At 40.2% G+C, this 19300-nt stretch overlaps 1 protein-coding gene across 4 annotated transcripts in view; it reads left to right on the top strand.

Moving 5' to 3' along the window:
* The window catches only part of FSTL5 (follistatin like 5), a 329565-nt gene that overhangs the window by 294157 nt on the left and 16108 nt on the right, over positions 1-19300 (top strand). The window lies entirely within an intron of this gene.

Genomic DNA, 19300 nt, shown 5'->3' with positions numbered 1-19300 from the left:
CAGAGAATGTGCGGTAAAGAAGGCAATACTTAATACAGGCAGAAGAAACCTTTTCAAGTTCTCCCCAAGGGCTCAAAATACATTAGTAAGAATGTGAAATATAATTTTATTTTCATATTTTTCCTGTAACATTTCTACCTGTAGGCACTGAAAAATTCTGCAGTCTAGGTTTTTTGCATCTGAATATTGCATTAATATGTATTAGCACTTTGTATGTTTAGGACTGTTAAATTCTTTGCAAGCTGAAACAGACCCATTTTAGCCTCAAAACACCTCTGTAAATAATTAACTCAGTTGTTTATTCTGCTCTTCCAACTTCAAGTTTCTATAGAAATGCTTTCATTAGGATGATCTTAACTGTCCTACAGTTATGAGACATCATTCACTTTTAGATGAAATCTCAACTTACATATGTAAATATGCATCTCCATTAAAAAAGATACAGTTTCTGATTGTAGTGAGTGGTAGTGTGTTAAATGTGAAAAGATGCAATTTAAGATTAATTTACTGTCAGTTCTAGGATTTACTCTGTACATGACTGATGAATCTAGTCTGCTGTATCAAAATCATTTGGCTTCTCCTAAAGAGACTGTTGATGGAAGATTTTTTTAATGTATATATATTCTACAAAACACTTAAATAACAAGTAAATTAGCAATCAGCCATATGCAATTTAAAAAGGAATCTTTAAATTAATATGGCTGAATAGTAAATTGACTCTATGTACCATTACTGCCACATGTCTTGAGTAGATAAAATGCATGTTATGTCCCTGAAGTAATCAACCATCCTCACACTCAGCTGTATAAGAGTGTTAAATAATTCTGCTACATTTGGAACAGGTATGCCTTGAGAGAAAAAAAGTGACTGTTTCATAAACTATCAAGTACTAGAGATCCTACCTCAACAGAACCGACATTTAGATGCCTTTTCATGTAAATAGAGGAGAAAGGAAGGAAAAAAAAAAACAACCATGGATAGGGATAAACATCATACAATAAGGAGAAACAGGACTGGGAAAAGAAAAATAGGCCCAGTCCAAAGCAAGTGAAGAATTCATCTAATTCAAATGATTTTAAGTTGATATTTTGCCTAAATAGTCACAATTGCCTTCAGCTGATGACTAATTTCACCTGTCATATATGGAACTTAGGAGAAAAAAGAATTGAAGAATAAGAGAACACGCTGAAATAAAAAAAGGATATGAAATTCAACTAAACAGTGAAAGAAAAAAATTAAATAAGTGGCGGCAGATATGTAATAAACATGAACATGTACATCAATTCAGGCCTAGTATGATCATCTTGTGATTTTTTGTCTTTTTCTTGGTTCTGTTGTTTTGGGTTTTTTTTTCTTTTTAAATTCATATGCCAGATAATGACCAAAAGAAAATTTTTAAAGTCTGACAAAAAGCCGTCATGAATAAAAGCCAATGCTAAAACCATAGATTTGGGGAGTTTAACCAACAAAATAAATTCACCAGCAGTTAGAGCTTACTTGAAATGCAATATTTTAGTTTTCTAGAATGCTAATTCTGCATGCCTTTTCTAGAAAACAAACAAAAAACAAACTAGCCCCACAACAAAAAACTCCAAACATGCTACGTAGACAAATGCTGTATTTTTATTTTTTATGTTTTATTTCAAGAGATATTTATGTGAAGTTAGTCATTAAAGAATTTGTCTTAGATAAAATTTCTGGCCTTCAAGTACTTTGATTTTTTTGTTTAAATAAAAATGAACTGTGTGAGCAGTATGTCAGGACAGGTTTTAAATTGCCTGTATTCATCAAGTTAGTAACAACATAGAAACTGTCTGTTAAATCCAACTTGTCACCAGCCAACAATAAAAATGCTCAATAACAGCATGTGTTTGTTAGGGATGTCATGCAACAAACATAAAGCTTGAGCTTATTACTCTTTGGTGTATATACCAGCCAGGGGAGCATTTTATGAATGTGAATCACGAAAAACAGCTAAAAGGGAAATAACCCCACTGGCTGAGTTAGCTGGTATATTTAACTGCTCAAGGGCCTTATTTACTCTTTGTTAGATGTCAGTTCCCTTTGACCATGCAACACCAGCCCTTTCAGAAAAATGAAAACTTTCTGTAACTAGGTGTATTTGTCACCTGTAAAGTAAAATTTTGAATGATGGAGCAGAAGACAAAGTGTGCATGGCTTACAAAATTAGCATCCAGAACCAAATTTCTGTTTGAAAAAAAGGCATTTCTAAGCAAAAAAGAAATACCACTTAAAAGTATGAATTAAGTTTCATAATACTGTTAACACAAAATAGCTACTACTGTCTACAGTGTATCACCATCTACTGTGTATTCTGTCCAATCAGTTGCTCTTTAATCACTGTTAAGAACAAGAGAGAAGGTAAAGATAAGTAGACGGTGACATGTAGGAACAGAAATAAGGGTGAATAATTTAAAGCAGTGGTAGGTCATTAAGTTTTTTCTTTTTAAGAATATCTAAAGTGTTACTTAGTGATAATATATATGTGCTTAAAACTTATTGCAATTTAGTTTTATGTAAGAAGTGATGGCACTATACATCTGCTTTATCTAGGTTTGTTGTTTTTCTATATGACAATGGAAATGGGCTGCCCGTTATTAAAAAAGGGAAACTCTACACATTTTAATGCTGTCTTGGGCAGCAGGTAATTTAGGATGCACTTGCACCAGATCAGACATTTGAAAAGGTACTAAAAAATTTGGTCTGAGTTAAAGAATAATTGATCTCAAGAAAAAATAAATAGTTTTCCCAGACTTTTCCTACCGCAGGCTAAGGCAGTAATTGGTTGTGCTTATAGTACAGCTGGAATCAGGGGAAATAACTTTTTGGATTGATGATCAGCAAGCACAACATTAATGATCTGAACAACTGTGGTGAATCATCAAAAGTAGACAGGATGAGATCTATTAATCTGTAATAAATGGTAGAAATCCCAAGGTTGGGTTTCTTTGTTGTTTTGTTTTGTTTTGTTTTGTTTTGTTTTGTTTAGTTTTGGGGTGTTTGTTTCAGTTATTACTGAAGCTTATTCTTTTTGTAGGTGTACCTTTTAAGAATTTAGTATACATATTTTCAATATTTGGCCTTGTACGTTGGCTGAGAAAAATTCATTCAGTGAACTATTTTTTGTGCCAAAGCAGTTTAGAGCAACCAATGATCTTGTCCTTAATTGTCTGCTAATACCATTCCTTATCATAAAAATAGACATTTGCAATTAGTATTTGTGATGGCTGCAAAAAGATGACTTGTACAATACTCATGAAATATATTCTTGGAAGTCTGAAGAGCAATGGAGCTGATTATTTCAGCTCTACTGTTCATAAATCAAAGTGAACAAAAGATAATTGGAATAAATTAAGGTCTGTCATTACACTGCTGTAAAAAGTTTTAAAAGCAATATTAAATGAACTCACTGCAATAGAGCAACTCTTAACTTTTTAGGTGGCTTAATCCTTCAGCAAATATTTTAAATGTCATATAGTTACCTGACCTAACAAGTCAAAGAATGAGCAATCAACTCACTGATGAGATGGCTCAGGATCTGAATAGAGTTACAATTTTCTCAGTTTGAGTTTTTACTCTCTTTTAATTCTTCATTGTGTATAATAATAGGGGAAACAGTCTTTCTAAAATTATACTTATTTGTCGTTGAACAAACCAGTCCAAGCCATAAGCTTTTCTCTAAGAGGTAATTGGAATGTGCTACCAATGCATTCCTGTGAACCTTCCTAAATGAAACCCATGTGGGTTGGTGATTCAGCAAATTCATGCTTCATTCCAGAGTTTAAGCCCCTACAGAGGTGTGAAGTAGCTGAAGGACTGTGAAAGATTTTTCAGTATCTCTATGCAAATAAGCAAACAGAAAATATTATTTTGCTTCAAAAATCCACATAATCAGGCAGAACTTTCTGTTCAGTGCTTTGCAACTTAAACAATGGAAATGTTAAATGTCAAGTCAACTGTAGACAAAGTGTCAGCAATAGAGGTAGAGTTCATCTGGGGGTTGAATTTTTCACATAGTATGATTTAGCTCAAACATGAGGGGCAATTTAACATTTTAGAAATTCAGTCAATAATATTAGAGGAGTGGAAAGTTTGAAACAGTTCTTGGTCATCAAGCTATAATCATATATAGTACCACAGGGGAAATAACTTGGAAGCTTGTGGATTTGGAGAAAAGAGCTCTGTAGTACCAGGGAAGGCAGAGAATCAAGAAAGCAGAGGATCTAGAAAGTAACTACAATTTCTAATGATGGTTGTGGACTCCTATATGGTTGCACAGCACATGAAGGAGATCCATCTGTGTTCGAGGTTTCACTCTGCAGTCTGCCAATCTAAATTGTTTCTTCGTGAGAGTAGTGCTTAATGAAAACTTTGCAGTCATTCTTTTCCCTGTCTTTTGCCCCCCAAAGAAGGACCCTTCTGATCAATGAATGCTTGCCTGTGAAAAAGGTATTCATAAGAACTTCTGGAAAAAATGGAGGGGAGACACTAAAAAAAGTATTTTCCTACATTTTTTTTTACTTCAAATAGTGCGTTTTACATCATCTTTGTTACAGAGGGAATATGAAGAATGCAATATTGAGAATTCAGTTTAAACAGTGTTAAGAAATTTAAATTATTTTTTTTTACATTAAGATGCAACTAAAATAAAACATTTTTTTAGTGCACCGAAATCTGTGATTGTTTCTGACCTTGCAGTACATGTGTGGTTCTATGCCTCTTGCCAGCCTTTATAGCTAGCTGTTTGTTCAATGTAGTGGATTGAGTGGACTTGATAGTTATAGAGGTACGACTATCTGCAAGTGTTGATACCATCTGAAGTATGTGTTGAAAGTATCATCTAAAAGCTGTACCATATGTTTGTTAGACCATTTTAGAAAAGAATAGATGTTTTGTACTTGGATAATTCTGTGAATAGAATAATTTGTTTTTTTTTTATATTAGCAAGATGATACAAAATTAAGGAAAGCCAAGGAAAATGTTTACAGCTGTGAATTGATTCTATATGGATTGTCACAAGACTTTCCAGTACCAGAATTATATGCCATAGCCTACTGTTTTTTCTTTATCCCACTGAGAATTAGGCAAAATTATGTTCTGTGGAGAATTTAAGCTTTGGTTTCCAGCCTTAGATTCATGAGTTAAACTTCAGGTTTCTCTCTGATTAGTGAACAAATATTGTTCGTGGTCCTTCGCTGATAGAATCTTTGGGTAATGGAAGTGATTCTGCAGTATTTTCAACAGACTAAAAGGGAAGGAAATGTAGCTTGAGTATGCTAAAATAGTTGTGTAAAAAACAAATTACTGGTGTAAAGGTCTTAGATCAACTTCTGCAGAAATGGATTAAGCAGATGGTCTGATGTGAATACATACCTGAGCCAGGTGTCTAGTTTTAGTATTGGTTGAGATAGTTCTAGAAACTGAGCCATGATTACGCTCACTCTGAAGGCATATAGGTATCAGACAACTCCCAGTTCTTTAGTTTCACACCTATCTTGCATTTTGCCTGTGAAACTCACATCAGTTACTCTTTGTTTTAACCTCCCTTCTTTTTGAGGTTCTGCAGCTATGGCGCTTTAAGTGTAATGTTTGAGTAATGACACAATTCAAAACTGAAGTGATGCTCATTAAACTTCAGATGTCATAGAGACCAGTGACTGTCTTTGTTACAAATGTTAAGGATGTTAATCTTGTTCACTAGCAGAATACTTCTTTGTAGTTAAAACCAGACAAAATTGAACTAAGTGGTCCTGTATGGAGCCCTACAGAAGGCTGCAAAGATTTATATAGGTATACCTGAGAGGATAATCTTGGAACACTTTTTATGAGGAGAGGGACTGTGTTTGATCTGGGTTCGTTGACCAGGGAGGTTCTGAAAAGCAAGAGAAATTAAGTAAATCTTTAAATCTTTTCTTGTACATTTCTGATTTACGAATAAACACATTAAAGAAATAGCTGCAGTGTCTGTAATTCCTTTTGTGGAGAGACTGTTTTCAGGACTGGCCTGTTTTCAAGACTAGTTCTACAGATACTGTCAAAAGCAGTATGGGCCATTTGTTAGTGTTGTGGTTTAAGCCCAGCCATGCAGCTGGCTTTCTCACTCCCCCCTCTTCCTGCTCCCCACCCCCGCTCCCAGAGGGATGGGGAGGGGAATCGAAAGAATGTAACTCCCACAGGTTGAGATATGAACAGCCCAGTAACTAAGGGATAACACAAAACCACTACTGCTACCACCAATAATAATAATGATAAGGGAAATAACAAGGGAAGAGAATACAGCTGCTCACCACCCACCGACTGATACCCAGCCCGACCCAAGCAGTGATCTAGCCCTTCTGGGTAACTGCCCATCCTGGGCATGATGCACTGTGGTATGGAATACCTTTTTGGCTAGTTTGGGTCAGGTGTCCTGTCTCTGCTTCCTCCCGGCTTCCCCTCCTCCCTGGCAGAGCATGAGGCTCTGAAAGTCCTTGGTCAGAGTAAGCATTACTGAGCACCAACTAAAATCATCAGTGTTATCAGCGCTGTGTCCAGGCTGAAAGTCAAAACCACAGCACTGCACCAGCTACTAAGAGGGAGAAAAATGACTGCTACTGCTGAACCAAGGACTGTATCCACCCCTTATTCCATACCATTCACATCATGTTCAGATCCCACATTTTCAATATACCGTCACTCTTATATATATACATATATATGCATACACAGAGAGAGAGACCATTCCATGGACCAATCCCTATAAAGCTGCTGAGTCCATTCAGTCCATGATGTTGGGCTCCATCTCTTGTAGCAGTCTTTTAGAGCACAAAAGAGAGTGTGATGTAGTCAGTTTGCCAGGCCTCCCCATATTTGCACTTCAGCCATCATCCTCCATACCAAAGAGGCTTTAACCATTTAGCTTGTTTAATTGCAGCGCATTTCACATTCGTGAATAACCTGGGCAATAGTGTCCATTGCCAAGTCCACCCCTCGATCATGAGTCCATCTCTATGTTGCATCTCTGCTCTGATGGCCTGAAGTGCCATGGGCCCACCAGGCTCAAAATAATTCACCCTCACCTTCAGCAGTTTCTGCAGCTTGTTATTGGGGACTCCATACAGCTGCCTTCCATCTCTGACACTTCCAGAGCACTGGAGGGGCCCAGTGGACTAGATACTTGCCCATACTGTCCCACATGCCCTGCCACTCATGACTGTCCAGGCTTGGGGAAAATCTCTTAGTCCTTTTATATTGTTGTCTAATCCTAGACAAGACCCAAACCTGACTCCACTTAACTTTCGAGATCAGACAAAATGGTCATGGATAAAACACATTCTGTATGTGTGCCAACATGCTGATCCCCATCACAATCAGCAAACAGGTCTCAAGGGTACCCAAAGGCCATTCAAAACCTTCAGAACTCTCAAATGGTGCTGCTGTACTTGTCACTGGGGCTGGTGTAGCTGCTGTGCTTGGAGCTGAAGTACCTGCGCTGTCTGCTGCAGTTGGAGTTTGAGTAGCTGCTGTACTTGTCGCTGGGGTTGGTGTAACTGCTGTGCTTGGAGCTGGAGTAGGTATGCTGTCTGCTGCGGTCAGTTTGAGAGGCTGCTGTACTTGTTGCGGGGGTGTGTGGGAATGTCTCCCTCATACGCTGACCACCCGAGGAGGGGAGAAAAAGACGTGTAATTGCTAAACACTTCTATTATATACCTCCCAAAATATAGAGGTGGTGACCACACTGGGAACGCGAGCCAGATCAGTTTCATGATCAATGATTCTATTGTATTACAAGTTATTACCATAAAGTACAATGAAACAAGAACCTTAGCCCAAGGCCCCCAGCTGATAAACACTAACACAGCAAATACCAGCTGTAAGACATGCTGAAACTGTGAGATCAAGAGCAACAACTTTGAGAGCCAATAAATCAGCACTGTGACGAGTGACTATTAATCCGAAACAATAAATGCTCACAAACACAATTAGATCTACTCTGGTCACATCTGTCATTATCTCGCCCCTTTGTGCCCCACACTGGGCAGCAAGAAGAACTGTCATGGTTTATACCCAGCCACGCATCTGGGCTCTCTCACTCCACCTTCTTCCTCCCCCCCCACTCCCGCAGCGATGGGGAGGAGAATTGAAAGAATGTAACTCCCAGGGGTTGAGATAAGAGCAGTCCAGTATCTAAGGTATAACATAAACCACTACTGCTACCACCAATAATAATAATGATAAGGGAAATAACAAGGGAAGAGAATACAGCCGCTCACCACCCGCCAACAGATACTGAGCCTGACCCAAGCAGTGATCTAGCCCTTCTGGGTAACTGCCCCCAGTTCTACATCCTGGGCATGATGTGCTGTGGTATGGAATGCTTCTTTGGTCAGTTTGGGTCAGGTGTCCTGTCTCTGCTTCCTCCCGGCTTCCCCTCCTACCTGGCAGAGCATGAGGCTCACAAAGTCCTTGGTCAGAGTAAGCATTACTGAGCAACAACTAAAATCATCAGTGTTATCAGCGCTGTTTCCAGGCTGAAAGTCAAAAGCACAGCACTGCACCAGCTACTAAGAAGGAGAAAAATGACTGCTACTGCTGAACCCAGGACAGTTAGTTTGCTTGTGGATCTAGTAAAATTGTTGAATGGTGCAGTTTTAAGATGAGCCTCTGCGAATATTCTGAGGTGAATCAGGTGTTATCCTTGACACCTGAATGTTGCTCTTTGTATCTACAAAATGATAGGAAAGCATTCCTTATGTAAATAAAAAACTGTGATAATGAACAAAAAGCTCCTTAATTGTGTTTGGGAGTTGAAAAATACTCTTTCTCAGATACTTTCACTTCAAAGTATGAGAGGACACATGGATTACGATCAGAGCTGTTGACAAAATACCTTCCTTTATGTTTCTTGAATTTACTACATAGTGTTCATGGAAGAAGCTTGTTTAATTAAGGTGTAAATTTAAGAACTCATTTATAGTTTTATAAAGGGAGTGACTAAAAATGTGTTATGTGTTTTGCAACTAGAACACTACATGTCTACATATGAATTTCCTTTGTGATGAGTTCTTAAATTAATTGTTTGTTAAAATGTAGCTGACAAGCATTTTAAGTAATTTCTTTTTCTCACAGTGGTGTTTGAGGATTATGTTTCACTTCTCAATATAGATTGATTATTGGAGACTGAAGGAGATGGAATTGTGAATATACTTTTCATTAAATTTCTGCTTGCATTTTGAGGGTATCCTTTTTGGCATTAGTCAAAGATGCAGCAGCTTTTAAAATAGAGCCAATATGTCTTTTTGGGGAGGTTATTATTATGCTACTTCAATTGCAGTTGCCATTTAAACTTTTTATTTAAACACTGTTTTCATTAACTTATGATATGAAAACTTGCACAAGAATCTAGAGTAGAATACTGAATTGAAGTTAAGGCTCTATGTTTATGTATCCCCCCCAACCTGCGGTAACAGAATTCAAAGTATTCTCTCTCTCTGTTGCTTTTCATATGTGCTAGTGAGACCATTTTGGGACCTCTGTGAGGAATCAGGTGTCCTGGGTTCAGCAGTAGCAGTCATGTTTTTCCTTTGTGTTAGCTGGTGCAGTGCTGTGTTTTGACTTCCAGCCTGGGGACAGTGTTGGTGAAGCCGATGTTTTCGGTTGTTGCTAAGTGATGTTTACCCTGACCAAGGACTTTGTGAGGCTCATGCTCTGCCAGGGAGGACGGGAAGCTGTGAGGAAGCAGAGACGGGGCGCCTGACCCGGGCTAGCCAGGGAGGTATTCCATACCACAGCACGTCATGCCCGGGGTAAGGGGTAACTGGGAGTTACCCGGAAGGACACGGGCTTCCGGGTGGGACTTGTTTTCTTGGCCGGTGGTATTGTATTCTCTTCCCTTGTTATTTTCCCTTATCATTGTTGTAGTTGATAGTAGCGGTGGTGATTTGTGTTGTACATTGGTTGCTGGACTGTTCTTGTCTCAACCCGTAGGAGTTGCACTCTTTCGATCCTCCTCCCTGTTCCTCCGGGAGCGGGGAAAGGGGAGAGCCCCGGTGGCGGGGGGGATGGACCTCGATTGTTGTCAGCTCGGCACCACTCACTGGGAGTGAGTGAACAAGTTACCTGACTGGGTTTAAACCACGACATCAGGCTAGAGAACTGATTTGGATAGAAAATAAGCTAGTAAAAAATGGAAAACTCATTAATTTTAAATAAGCAATACTGAAGGTTACTACTAAGACAAAGGTTTTAAATTTTAGAAGAGCAGACTTCAGCACTCCCAGAGCTCATTTGAGAGGGATTCCATGGGAAGTTTCCATGGAGGATGAAGGAGCTGGTGAGTGAGGGGATTTTCAAGAATGCTCTCCTGGAAGCTCAGGAACAGTTCATCCCCATTAAAGGTAATGGAAGTAGGTGGAGCATGATACCCTCTTGGCTAAACTGCGAGCTTTTTAGTGCTTAGGAAGAGAAACGTACCATTGATGGAAAAACAGTTGCATACCCATTGAGAACTACAAGGGCATGCAGAGATGGGGTTAGAAAAGCAGAAGCTCAGCTCGAATTGAAATTTACCGGAGATGTCAAAACTACCAGAAGGGTTTCTCAAGTGTGTAAACAAGAAGCAGAAACAGAAGGAAAATACTGGCCTGCTGTTAGACAGGTGAGGTGAATTAGCCTCCTTCAAGGCTGAAATGCCAGAGGTTCTCAATGCTTTCTTCACCTCTGTCTTTACCAGCATTGTTGGGCCCCATGGCTTGGATCAAAAACCCAGGTTATTGCAAATGCAGACCCACCATCAGTGAAAGAAGACTTGGTATGTGAACAGGAGCTTGACCTCTACAAATCAATGTTCCTTGACAATATCCTCCCAAGGGTGTCTGGCTGATGTCATCGTGAAACTGCACTGGGGGATGTCCCAGAAGACTGGAAGAAGGCAAATGTTGGCCACATCTACAAGAAGTGCTTAAGGGAGGATCCAGGAAATTATAAGCCCATCGGTTTTACTTCAGTTCCTTGGAAGGTTATGGAGCAAATCCTTTGGGGGCCTGTCACAAATCGAATGAAGCACATGACTGGGAGAAGCCAGCACGGATTCACCAGGGGCTAATTGTGCTTGCCAAAACTGGTCGCCTTCTGTGACAAAAGTAACCTACGCAGTTGATGTGGGACAAGCAGTGGGCATTGTCTGCTTGGATTTCTATGAGGCTTTTGATGCGATTTCCCTCGCATTTCTCCTGGAGAAACTGACGTTATGGACTAGATTAGTGTTCTATGTGGTTGGTGGGGAAATGGCTGACAGGCCTCATCCTGATGGTGGTGGTGAATAGCTCCTTTTCAAACTGGCAACCTGTCATTAGTGGGGTCCCCTAGGGATCAATATTGAGCTCAGCTCTGTTTAGTATCTTTATAAGTGATCTGGAAGATAGGATCAAGTGTACCCTGACCAAGTTTGCAGATTGTACCAAACTGAATAGGGAAGTGGAAACTTTGGAAGAGAGAGTCACCCTGTTGGATGACCTGAATAAGCTGGAAGAGTGGTCTGTCAAGAACCTTATGAAGTTCAACAAAGACAAATGTAAGGTTTTGCACCTGGGAAAACATAATATAAGGCTCCAGCACAGGCTGGGATCTACTTGATTTGGAGCAGCACTGCGGAAAGGGTTCTGGGGGTTCTGGTGGATAAAGAGCTCAATATGAGTGAACAGTGTGCAGCTGTGACAAAGCCAACAGGATGCTGGGTTACATCAAGGCCATCACTAGCTGAGATAAAGATCTCAGTATCTCACACTCCTTGGAGCTTGTCAGACCACACTTGGAATGTTGTGTTCAGTTTTGGTCCCCACTCTACAGAAAAGATGTGGACAGGCTGGAGAGGATCCAGAGAAGTGCCACAAAGATGATTAAAGGACTGGAAAGTCTGGAAATGAGGTAAGGCTGAGAAAACTGGATGTGCTCAGTCTTGAGTAAAGAAAGCTCAGTGGAGACTTTATCACCATGTTCAAGTATTTAAAGAGTAGCTACAAAGAAGATGGAAACTCCCTTTTTACAAGGAGTCACATGGGAAATACAGGTAATGGGCATAAATTACTCTCAGGGACAATCCGGTTGGACAGAAGATTACAATTTTTCACAATGAGAACAATCAGCCAGTGGAATAATTTTCCCAGGGAATTGATGGATTTCCCAGTATTGGACCCTTGAGGTGTGGGGACTTTTACTCCACCAGTATTGGACAGGGTGTTGGGACTTTTAGTGTAGGTTATGCTTTGCCTTGAAAGGTTGGACAAGATGATCTTTGAGGTCCCTTCCAACCTGGTATTCTGGTTCTATGTACATATGCATACAGACAAATATATATGATAAATCAGTCTTGAAAACTAATTTGTTTCTGGAATCAACTATCCTGCAGGCTTTTTCCCATGTCAGTTAACAATACAATACAATTGCTTCTTGGCCAATTTATTTATCTCATGTTCCAGATCTTTTTCTTTAAAGTAGCTTGAATAAGAGTTCACAAAGCTCTCAAACTAAAAATGCCAGCTTTCAAAGCAAAACAAGACAAAAATAAAAATAATAAAAAGCAACCCACAACATTTTATCAGAAAACTTTTTCCACTTCAGTGTGGCTATTTAGAACTGAAAATTCATTTCAGATATTACCCAAAACATGAGATTGCAGCCAGCCTTTGTACCACTATAAAAGTTCTAGCATCAATAAAGGAAAATTCCTTATGTTCTACTTGTCTTTCCTCATTAGCCCAGGAAATGGCCAGTACCTGTCTTAAGTAAGTCTAGTTGGCTCTACTAATGTGAAAGGTAGTTTTGCTAAAATGCAAATGTGCTTCACACTGAAATTTTTTTCCCTTTTGCAGGTGTAGAAGTCATTACAGGTATATTTACCCTTGGCATAATATGAATCCTCCATCTGAGGTGGCCAAACCAACCATTATTATAAATAACTATGTATCTGTCTTCTAGTACCTGTCTGCTTTTAAAAATTCAGCATGTATCACTGTGAAAATACATGACACAGTGAATGTATAAAAATGTAATCAACTATAAGAAGAAACTGATCCCTATAATTACGGCACATAATTTGGTGTACCCAGTGATCAGAAGTTATCCTAGTGCTGCCTTAATTGCTCAGAGCACAATTACTTAAAAAAATTGTGCTGTGTCTGTCTTGGCTGGAGTTAATTTTCTTGATAGCAGATGGAATGGTGCTGTGTTTTACATCTGTGACTTTGGAATAGTGAAAAATTATTTGGAAATTTTCATTTGCACATTTCTACTTTTAAGCATTTAGAATTTATTTTTATTCATTACATTTAAGCGTTCCTCTTTGATGTTATGTTACAAACCTGTCTTTCCGTTTTTAATGAAGCTGAGATACTTTACTGTGTGTGGTCATACAACTAAAGATTTTAAGGAAACTTCCAAATCTACATGTGTCCTGGGTTCAGCAGTAGAAGTCATTTTTCCCCTTCTTGGTAGCTGGTGTAGTGCAGAGCAGATAGCGATGTTTTCGTTTGGCCAAGGACTTTGTGAGCCTCATGCTCTGCCAGGGAGGAAGGGAAGCCAGGAGGAAGCAGAGACAGGACACCTGACCCAAACTGACCAAAGAGGTATTCCATACCACAGCACGTCATGCCCAGGAGGTAACTGGGAGTTAGCCGGAAGGGCTGGGAGACTGCAGGGTTGGAGGAGGTATGGGTCAGAGCTTGGTCGGGCTGGGGGGGGCGAGTTATCGGTCGGCTGGTGGTGAGATGATGTATTCTCTTCCCTTGTTATTTCCTTTATCATTATTATCATTGGTGGTAGCAGTAGTGATTTGTGTTATACCTTAGTTACTAAACTGTTCTTATCTCAACCCGTGGGAGTTGCATTCTTTTCGATTCTCCTCTCCATCCCTCCGAGAGCAGGGGGAGGGCAAGAAAAGGGGGGGAAGTGAGTGAACGAATTACCTGACTGGGTTTAAACCACGACAGTTCTTTTTGGCGCCCAACGTGGGGCCCGAAGGGTTGAGATAACGACAGATCTGACTGGATTAATAGTCACTCGTCACAATGCTGATTTATTGGCTCTCAGAGTTGTTTCGCTTGATCTCACAGCTTCAGAATGTTGTAACTTACGTAGAGCCGGTATTTGCTGTGATAGTGTTTATCAAGTATGGGGCCTGGGCTAAGGTTCTTGTCTCACTGTGCTTTATGGCAATGGCTTGTAATACGGGCGGGCTCCAGCAGCAGGGCGGGACGGACGTGGCCGTGGACTTGCACCTGGCCGTCCGGCTGCTCTTCACCGTCCTGGCCCTCACCCTACTCTCCATCTTCGTGAGGCTGCGGGGAGCTGAGGGGGAGCGGCCCCGGGAGCCGGCGGCAGCCGAACCGGCCCGGGAGAGAGGCCCCGGGGACCAAGCGGCGGCGGGAGCGGGGCCGGAGGCCGCGAGGGGACGGCTGCCGGTGGAGGAGGTCGGGGCGGTCGAGGAGCAGAAGGAGGCGGCTGCCGAGCAGCGGGAGAAGGCGGCGGAGGAGCCGAGCCCCGCGGCCGAAGCCCCGCGGAGAGCCGAGCCCCGCGGAGGAGCCGAGCCCCGCGGCCGAGCCCAGCCCCGCGACGGCCGAGAGCATTTCCCGGAAGCCGCCCGCCGAGCCCCAGGAGGATGCAGGAGACCACGCAGCATTTCCCAGCAAGGCAGAGGAGGAAGAGCTGGACTCAGGAAAAGAGAGGCTGGCGGTGGGAGAGCCGGCAAGCACAGCAGCTGCACCAGCCCCAGTGACAAGTACAGCAGCATCGTTTGAGAGTTCTGGAGGTTTTGAATGGCCTTTGGGTATCCTTGGGACCTGCCTGCTGATTGTGATGGGGATCAGCATGTTGGCACACACACAGGCTGTGTTCTACCCACAACCATTTTGTCTGATCTCAAAAGTTAAGCAGAGTCAGGTTTGGGTCTTGTCTGGGGTTAGACAACAATACAGGGGGACCAAGAGGTTTTCCCCAAGGCTGCACAGCCAGGAGTGGCAGGGTGTGTGTGACAGTATGGGCAAGTATCTAGTCCACTGGGCCCCTCCAGTGCTTTGGAAGCGTCGGAGATGGAAGGCAGCTGTATGGAGTCCCCAGCAACAAGCTGCAGAAACTGCTGAAGGGGACAGGGAATTATTTTGAGCCTGGTGGGCCCATGGCACTTCAGGCCATCAGAGCAAAGATGCAACACAGAGATGGACTCATGATCGAGGGGTGGACTTAGCAATGGACACTGTTGCCCAGGTTATTCACGAGTGTGAACACTGCACACAGTCTCTCCTGCTCTGGAAGACTGTTACAAGAGATGGAGCCTGACATCATGGACCAGATGGATTCAGCAGCTTTATAGGGACTGGTCCATGCACTAAGATAAGAGTGCACTGAGATAAGAGTGATGGTATATTGAAAATGTGGGATCTGAGCATGACGTGAATGGTATGGAATAAGGGGTGGATAATGTCCTGGGTTCAGCAGTAGCAGTCATTTTTCCCCTTCTTGGTAGCTGGTGTAGTGCAGTGTTTTGACTTTCAGCTCGGGAACAGAGCTGATAACAAACGATGTTTTGGTTTGGCCAAGGACTTTGTGAGCCTCATGCTCTGCCAGGGAGGAAGGGAAGCCAGGAGGAAGCAGAGACAGGACACCTGACCCAAACTGACCAAAGAGGTATTCCATACCACAGCACGTCATGCCCAGGAGGTAACTGGGAGTTAGCCGGAAGGGCTGGGAGACTGCAGGGTTGGAGGAGGTATGGGTCAGAGCTTGGTCGGGCTGGGGGGGGCGAGTTATCGGTCGGCTGGTGGTGAGATGATGTATTCTCTTCCCTTGTTATTTCCTTTATCATTATTATCATTGGTGGTAGCAGTAGTGATTTGTGTTATACCTTAGTTACTAAACTGTTCTTATCTCAACCCGTGGGAGTTGCATTCTTTTCGATTCTCCTCTCCATCCCTCCGAGAGCAGGGGGAGGGCAAGAAAAGGGGGGGAAGTGAGCGAACGAATTACCTGACTGGGTTTAAACCACGACAACATGGATAGACTGTTTTGTCTGTATTCCTTCCATGGGATCCCAACTGCATGCAACATTTTCTTGTGGGTGAAAGATCAAAATTTCCATCTTAATAGGGCCATTACCACAAATCCTCAATTCCCATATTATCTGTAGAGTAGAACACAGCAATTTACCTTGATGTGCCTGATTTTTTCCCCTGTAATTATCTTACAGTTTCAATACAGGTGTCATCTCTGGTGCTTTTATGTTCTGAAAATAATATTTTATCATAATTTTTACAGATAATTTGCTTTTTTTTTTGTTTAGTCTAATATTTCATTCATTTGGGTCACTAGTAAAAAACAAAAGAGAGTAAGAAAATATGGTAAAGTTCAGTACCTGTTGCTTTGAATATTCACATATCCTTAGCTGTAACAGTATGTGAACTTCATTTTTAAAATGAAGAAAAAGATCTCTTGAGACTGTTTTGACATATGTAATTTATCGCCTTTGTAGTCCTTATCTCTACTTCATTATTAATTTTCTACTAGTGCTGTTTCTTTTGGCATATATAAATTTGGCTGTGCATTCCATATGATATCTGCCCACCTTGATGTTATGATATTTTCTGGAGTGCCAAATCTTCTTAATCCTATCCTACCTTTTACTGACATTTAGGACCATCCTTAGGAATGTCTTTTGCTCACTGTGTCAGTGTAGCTAGCCGTTTCTTTGACTTTTATTGCTCTCCTTCTCTACAAGGTACAAGAAAGAAAAACACATTTCTGCCAACACTGCAGATATACTTTTGCTGAGAATAAGTTGCTTTATTGTATAATACAGATGGTTTCATGTATTCCTGGATTCTAAAATTCTGGAAATTAAGGTGCTTTCCTTTGTCCTAAAATTTCTCAAGACTATTTTCTTGTCAGCACTGTAATCACTGGAGAGCTATTTGTAATAATTAAAATGTGTATTGTATAAATACATGTTGCAAGTGCTTCATGAGTGAGCCCTCAGACATAGGCTTCTGCATCACTAGTGCACTAAAACTTCAGGATTTATCCCTACAAATGTACGCTAAACGTGATTAAGAAGTCCAGAGCTGTGTGTGACATGTTAAAACAAGGCAGCTCTTCCAGCAAGATCTAAAATAATGACTAAAGAAGTCACTGTAGCATCTGGGTCAGCTATTGGGAAGTTTTTCCTGTTGTTCTTTACACATGGGTTGTTTGAAAATATTCTTCAACACGAATTTGCGATGACAGTTAATTTCCTTCCTCTGGATTTCTAGTGAGATATGGCTTAAATGCTCTGCAAGAAAAATCTTAAACTGAAATAGTAATAAAATAAAACAATAAAACTTAAAAAAAAGAAAAAGGATTTCAGGCGGCATACTATTTCTGTTATCAATATGAGATTTTAGTTCAAAAATTTTTAGCTTTCTCTTGTAAGGACTTAGATGATTTATCCAGCTGAGCTACAGAAGACAACTTGCATGGATCTGTCCCACAAATAAGTGTTTGAAAGATTGTATCATTTGTGATTTTTCTGGTCTAGTGAAAACTGTCACAAAAAGGATGTAGATTTTCTTGATGGTACTTATAAAGACATTCACTTTGGCTCAGCAGCATTAAAGCTGTGGCACTCAAATTTTTAGAGTCTAGAGCTAATCTTTATATTATGTAGCGTAAACTCAGAAACTCTGCTTCCGTTATTGTCCATTACTGAAAGCTTGCTAATGCTCAAAACCTGTTTCTTTTATAGTATCCATTCCTGTGTCTGTCACTTACTGTCTAGAAATTGAAATTTTTCTATTCAAATTCAAGCTCTGAACACAAATCTTAGTTTGAGAAAATCCCTTTATTCTAGCAACATAGCATTTCTCAGGATTCCTTCAAGCCCTTGTAGTAATTATATTTCCTTCCTTCGTGTTGTATGTCTGTCTTGAAGTTCTTGATATCCTTATTTTTCCAAATAATGGTCAGTATGTGCTGAGAGACAGAGAAAGAATTATTTTAGTATGTTTGGCCACCATTGACTGAGAATTGAAATAGAGAAAACATGTTCACTGCTATGAGGTATGTACAAAGCAATAGCAAAGGATCATTCAGATCTCTCAGGTAATGTTCAGCAGTTGTTACCACCTTTGTGAAGCACAACAGGCCTTTTGTGGGATTAGCCACACGCACACACCTTTGCAGTATCCATCCCTCTTCTATGTCAGAATATTTTAGGATCTAGTCAGAAATTTTATCGTTACTAAGAAAATCCTCTCCCATAGATCTAAAAAATATTGGTTTCATAGAACTTACAATTGAGTATTAAGTTCCTTTCTGAATTAATCTATGAAGACTTATATTTCTTTATAATAATATTGTCAAGTAAAGCTGTGAAGTGTATATGACTTCTGCTGGCATCCATTTTTCTTCCTAAAAAGGTATTCTTAAACTGTATCCACAATTAAGAATAAAAATAGTATTGATTTGCATTGAAGGCAAGTTATATCTGTATATTAATTTTCCTCTTTCCTCCCAGAAAGGTAAAAAATTTCAAAGAATTCCTGTTAACTATAGACAATTTTTTCTTCTAATTGGAAAGGTACAGATGAGATATTTAATATGCAAGCCTGTAAGAACTCAGAAACCTGAAGTTTTCAAAACCCAGAACTTCTTCCTTGGGAAATTAAAACAAAATAGTCAATACTTTCAGAAAATGAGACCTGCCATCAAATTCTGTTCTTCATCAGTACTGACCTTTTCATTCATCTAACAGAACTGATAGTGATGATCTTGTTTTACACTGAGATTACTCATTTTCCATAAGAGTGACCCCACAACCTTCTGTTCTTTGTCTTTTAATTTATTATTTTTTTTTTTTTACCATTTTTTTTCCCTACTCCTATTTCTTAGGTTTACTACTTATCAGGACTAGTATTTCCCAGGTAAATTATCACAGTCACACATTACTGCAGCAAATGTTATTTCTATCTTTTTTTAGAAGGCACTTAAATGTTTCATTTGGTGAAGAGGACAAAAATCTTTTAAAGATGTGTATGTGAATATATGTGTACACACACATAAACACTTAAAAAATAGAGAATTATCAAGATGTTCTCCAAGATGTTAATACGTACTTAGACAGGAAGATGCTTTGGTCTTAATGATGTTATAAACAAGTGCAAAGGAAAGAGAAAAAAGCCTTTTCTGATGCAGGCAGAAATACAAAGCAAATGTTCTTAGTGTTATGAAAAACATTGGGAACAAAATTAGGAAAAATTTGAAGGTCAAAGACTAT

This window comes from Pezoporus occidentalis, unplaced genomic scaffold, assembly GCF_034315485.1.
Source record: "Pezoporus occidentalis ecotype Australia unplaced genomic scaffold, CSIRO_AGI_Poc_V1 ctg1, whole genome shotgun sequence".
Taxonomy (NCBI): domain Eukaryota; kingdom Metazoa; phylum Chordata; class Aves; order Psittaciformes; family Psittacidae; genus Pezoporus; species Pezoporus occidentalis.
Note: the sequence above shows the minus strand (reverse complement) of the source record. Positions and strands in the feature narration are given on the sequence as shown.